Consider the following 6,520-nt stretch of genomic DNA (forward strand, 5'->3'; position numbering starts at 1 on the left):
TATTTGATCGAACCTCACCCTCAATTCTTGTGTTCATCCTTCGGGATAGATATAGGATTTAAGGTAAAGCGCTCTTTCATTTAAACTATGAAAATTATTGTGTCAGTTTGACTTCATCTTTTTCAAAACTAAAATTTTTTTTTTTAAAAAAAAGATCCTTCCGAAGCGGGCAATGGGATTTCAATTCCGATGACCGACAGCTTCTTACGGGCAAACCCCACACCAAAAATAGTGTCGACAGTGTGTGTTTTCCGATTTCTTGGCTCCAAATTATGAGAAAAATAATAATTATCTCACAAACCATACTGCCAGTGACATGTGACAAAGGGGAAATTTGTTAATTTCTCAAGTGTGTGAATGACCATGGAGTCCAAGTCCTAACAATATTTTATTTATACCAAAAATGACACCTACCACAATTTTGACAGATTTGACTACGGGCCGACAAGTTGATTGATGCCAGCATTGTCCTGGTTCTTACCTTAAGCAAAATAACTAGTAGTTGTACCACCATACAACTAGAACACCCACACCTAGTGGCCATGGTGTGTGCTCTTATTTATAACAAATCTTTTAATGAGATCTTGAATAAGTATTACATTATAAGCATAATTATTTTGCAAGTAAATATAGAAAAAATTATTGATGAAACATTTTTTTGTTACGATTATGATGTGTCCACTACATATCATAGAAAATTTCAATCAAAATGATTGGATATGTCATTTGAAGAATAATGTACTACTTTGATATGAAGAAATATTACCCTAAAATGGATCTAATCATTTAGATGAGAAAAATCTTTAAGATCTATGAGTCTGCATTAATCAAAGTTTTTTCTCTACCTTATGGGTATAAAACAGAGTTTATTTAATTATGGAGTATAACATCTTTACACTTGTAAGCACACATAAATAATTAAATTTCAGTAGTTGTAGATTCTTGAGAAAACACTCAACTAAAATATTGGCTCATAATATGTAGAATTTCAAGGTTGGTGTTTCTGAAAAAGATTCAAGATATGAAAACATTCTCAAATGAGGGAGTCTTAATGTTTGAAAAGATTTATTAGAATTTAAGGTTGGGACTTACAGTACAGTAATAATGCACATGACAAGTCTAAAAAAATATAGTTAAGTAACACTTGCAAGAAAGAGGATGCTGGGGATTGACATTGTAAATTTGTTGAATAAATTAGATTTAGTTTGATTGAAAAGTTTTATTTGAGTTAAATGCTTTGATTTGAGTTGAAAGTGTTTGATTTGAGTTGAAAGCATTGATTTGAGATGAAATTATTTGTTTTGAGTTGAAGGGTTTTGATTTGAAATATTTTGGGTTGAAGGTTTAATTTGATGTTTGAAAAAGTTTGGAGTTTGGTTTGAGGGTTGATTCGATGTTTGATTTCTAAGTTGGTTTGAAATTTTGTTTGAAAGTAAGTTGATTTGAGATGACAAAGTTTTGAAAGTTAGTTTGAAGTTGGGTTTGAAGTTTGAAAAGGTTTGAAGGTTTGTTTGAAGTTTGATTTGAAGTTTCAAAAGATTTAAAGGTTATTTGTTTGAGAGTTATTGGTTTAAATGTTATTTGAAGATTAATTGAAGGTTGATTGAATGTTTTTTTAATGTTATTTTGAAAGTTCTTTGAAGGTTGATTTGAAGGTTATTTTGAAAGTTAGTTTAAAGTAAGTTTAAAGGTTGATTTAATCTTTGAAAAAGGTTTGAAGTTTAGTTTGAAGGTTGATTTGGAAGTTACTTGAAGATTCTTTGAAGGTTGATTGAAGGTTAATTGAAGAATATTTGCAGGTTATTTTGAAGATTCTTTGAATGCTGATTTGAAGTTTATTTTGAAAGTTTTTTAAAGGTTGGTTTAAAGACTGATTTAAAGTTTGAAAAAGGTTTAAGTTTAAAAAGGTTTAATTTGAGTTTAAAATGAATTGTAGATTGAAAAGGTTTTGAAGTTTTGAAGTTTCACAAAGGTTTGAAGGTTTAAAAAGTTTGAAAGTTCAATTTGAAGGTTAATCGAAAGTTATTTGAATGCTATTTTGAAAGTTTTTTGAAAGTTGCTTTGAAGGTCATTTTGAAAGTTATTTGAATTTCATTTTAAAGGTTGATTTAAAGTTTGAAAACGGTTAGAAGTTTAGTTTAAAAATTGGTTTGAAAGTTATTTGAAGTTGTTTGAATGTTGATTGAAGGTTATTTGAAGAATATTTGAAAGTTATATTGAAATTTCTTTGGAGGTTGATTTGAATGCTCTTTAAAAGTTGGTTAAAAGGTTGATTTAAAATTTGAAAAAGATTTGAAGTTTAAAAAGGTTTAATTTGGATATTAAAATTTTTTGTAGTTTGAAAAAAGTTAGAAGTTTTGAAGTTTCAAAAAGGTTTGAAAATTTAAAAAGATTTGAAGGTTTGATTTGAGGTTTATATTATTTGATTATTTTTTTTGAAGGTACTTTGAAGGTGGATTTGAAGGTTTTATTTGAAAGTCATTTTAAAGGTTGATTTAAGTTTAGAAAAAGATTTGAAGTTTAGTTTGAAGGTTGGCTTGAAAGTTATTTGAAGGTTATCTGAAGGTTTTTTGAAGAATATTTGATGGTTATTTTGAAATTTCATTCAAGTTTGATTTGAGGGTAATTTCGAAAGGTATTTAAAGGTTGGTTTAAAGTTTGTTGTAAAGTTTGAAAAATGTTAGAAGTTTCAAAATATATAATTTGGAGTTTAAAATGGTTTGCAGTTTAAAAAAGTTTTGAATTTCTTAAGTTTCAAAAAGGTTTTAAAGTTTAAAAATATTTGAAGGTTTTATATTTGAGCTAAAAATTTGAGTTAAGTGGTCTTAATTTTAAGGACTTGATATGGAAAAATTGATTTCAAGGTCTTGAGGCCTAGACTAAAGGGACACAATTTGCTGGATGGAACTCTTCATGGATTTTGAGATCCTAATCCTAAAAAAATTAAGATACTATAAGGATGATAAACAAGTGAACTAATCTAAATTTTGAGTATATCACTCTGAATCAAGATTAGCTTTTCTTTTTCATTATCCTGACTTCATCAATATTTTTAGACTATTAACTAACTAGATAAATAAAGATCTTCACTATTACCATAGTGATGGTGATTGTTGTTCTTCTAAACAACTAGGTGGTTTGAGGTGCATTCGTCTGTAACTATGCGTTACTTCACTATAAAAGGGTTACATGCTTGTTGTTGTATATATCCTTATCCTTAGCAATAATTAGGGTTACCTAATAGTCTAAAATAAACTTCAAGAATAGAATTTTTTAGGGGTATGTGTGCTACTATGTTTAATTTAAAAGTTGGCTAAGCTAGGATTTACAGTTTATCTTCTTAGTGGTGCATTTCACTGTTTAAATTGGTGAATGTTAGATTTTTTTGTGGGTTTGATATATTTTTTTTAATTTTAGAATGTAGTTATTTATAATTTGGTTGAATCTCCTAGTTTGTCGATCAACAAATAAATCAAGTGTTCTAGGTTCAATATTTTGCATTTGATTTTTTTATTCTAAGTAGTTGTTCTCCATTGAGTTATTACTTTAAGTTTAATCTCTATTATTGATTTACTATTCTATGTTGAAGTACACAAATCATTTCATGTGCATGTTATTCAAGTCTTTTATACTTTCATAGTTAATACTTATGTTTATTCACATTCTTTAATACTTATTTTAAATATTTTGTTCATATACCAAATATAATTTTAGTAAAAAAATAATTTAATCATAAAAGATATTTTATGTATTAAACTTGTGGATGGGTCAAGTATTAGATATACAAGTATAATTCATATGCATAACTTGTAAAACATATAAGAATTGCACGACTTATCTTTAAATTATATGTTCTAACATGAGAGTTTTCACAAAGAAGTATAAAACCTACTTAAAAAGGGACGTAAGATTAAAGTATTGTTTTGAAAATATTTTAATTATTTATGCAATTTTTGAGGGGTTGTTGTTAAGAGAAAATTTTAAAGTTTTAATTATCTTAAAAATGTTTTTAAATGGTTTTAAAAAATTAAAAGGGTTTAGATGACACAAAGGTTTAATTTCAAAATTTAAAATTTTAAGATTCTAAATTAAGTTTTTAAGATTCTTTGTTTAGCATTTTGAATTATTTGGAAAAATTATTTTAATTAAAGATTAATTTAAAATTTAAGGTTGATTTAAAAGTTAAGTATATGCTTTGAATTTTAAATTTATGTTTTAAAATTAAAGGATTATTAATAGTTTAAGGGTGATTTGGATATCTTGAATCTCAAAATTGAGTTTTAAAATATAAGGATTTAAGAGTTTCAAAAGTTAAGTTCTAAAATTTAAGGTTTAAAGTTTAAGAATTTAAAATTGTTTTAATTTTGAATAGTTTGAGATATATAAAATATAACTATGTTTTATTTGAAAACAATCTTTGAATCCTTAAGCATGAAATTTTATATAAATAAAAAATTATTTTAAATCCTTGGAGCATGTTTAGATGAATTTTACTAAAAATAATATTAAGTTCTTGGAGCACATTTAGATTTTCTTATTAAAAAAAACTCCATTTTTTTCATAGAAATTTTCAAATATTTCATTACCTAAGTGTGTAAACTCTCATGATGTAAACCTATAAGTTTGCAAGCGGTCTTATCTTAGCCCGATGAAATTGCAAACCTTAATTTAATTATGCAGGATCACACTTTCTTATAGATTTTCAACACAACAAGCATGACCTCCTTTTTTTCATTTTCATTAAACAACACAAAGACCACATCTTGCCTAATTTTTTGTAAGGTGCACTAACACAACATGCATGAATATTACATAAACACATTAGACCATACCTTACATGAATATAATGTGCACAAGCACATTAAACCATAACTACATTAACAATTTCAAACTGTGGCATAGATATGCCAACTTGAGAATTTTTAGGATTTTGTTCTATTAAGCTACTTTGAAGCCCGTAAATCTTGTTTTGCTATTAAAACACCCATGGAAGGATAGAAGAATGTTGCGGGCAAGATAAGATTGACCAAATGTGAGATCAACAACTATTTAATAAATTATAATTCCAAATAAGTGTAGATTTATAGTACAACAAGTTTAGACTTATCATGCAAATAAATACATTTTCTTAAAAAATTAAAGAAATAATCCAATGATTACTATTTAATTTGAAATTAACTTTCTAGAAGAAGTAATGAACCTAAAAAATATTTTCTAATATTAAAGCGAAACCATTACAAGCAATATATATTATGTTCTAATAGCATCTACAAATTAACATATCTAATTCCTTGAATAGATGTGTTCCTTACTTTCCACTAACTTTCCTAGGTTTTTCATATCCTAATATGGTAGTACAAGAACTATAAAACTAAAAATCAATTCACTAATTATTATAAATTGTATTAGCCATATTAGAATTGTTATAGACATAAAAGATTATTGTACTTTTTGTATCAAACAAATTCTTAAATTTGATGCAATATTTCTTCAAGTGGCCAGTCATTTTAATAAAAAAATACATGGATTCAATTTTAATTTTAGCTTGGGTGAATAAACTATCCTTCATCTTATTCTTAACTTAGCTTTGACTCTAATCCTTTATGTCTGTAGCTAGCATTGCACTTTCACCTATTTTCAAGGCTAGTCATCACTTTTCTTGTACACACGTGGTCAAGAGCTCTTTATTTGACTATTTATACTTATGTGTGTTATAAGATAAATAGAAGGAACCACACAATTATGAAAAAAGTATCCATAATAGAGTGCACTAAAAATTGCATTGACATATCTATCTCAAGTGTCTTCAATTAAGCTACAATAACCCTCCATTGTCATATGTGCTCTCGGATACATTTTATTTTTGTTAGCTTTAGAATTAAGAACTTCATAATAAAGGTACCAAAAAGAGTTTTATTTAAAGTGCTAAATTATTCATCATTTGCCTAAAGTATTTCTTTAACATTATCATTTTGATTGACTATACTAAGAATACCAACATATATCTGTCTTTATGAACATCAAATTGATGTGATCATAACACTCCCAATATTTATAAAGTGGTCTCATTAGAAATGTTGGTTTCAATAATTACACGGAGATCGTCTTTCTTAATAACATAATCTATATTCATCCACCCAAATATTATAGAAAAACTACTTAAAACTATATAATATAAGTTATATTAATCACTTCTTGTTATTATAATAATTACACCTATGATTATAATAACCAAACTCTTGAACCAATTATTAATTAATCCCATTTATGGTGTCATGACATTGGAATCATTAGTTCATATATATTATAAAACCTTAAATGGTCACTTTTTGTTACTATTAATTACATGATGGCCACTATAGAGAATATTTCTAGATTTATATTCACCATTACTTTATCACATTGTCCAAATGATGTGCAGGGCTACATTAAACTTTTATCATTTGTTTTAATATTTTATGTTTGTACATTGTATAATGGTCCTTTGTGACCAATGATATGATTGGCTTGAGGAGAGAAC

Source organism: Phalaenopsis equestris, unplaced genomic scaffold (assembly GCF_001263595.1).
Source record: "Phalaenopsis equestris unplaced genomic scaffold, ASM126359v1 Scaffold000759, whole genome shotgun sequence".
Classification (NCBI taxonomy): Eukaryota; Viridiplantae; Streptophyta; class Magnoliopsida; order Asparagales; family Orchidaceae; genus Phalaenopsis; species Phalaenopsis equestris.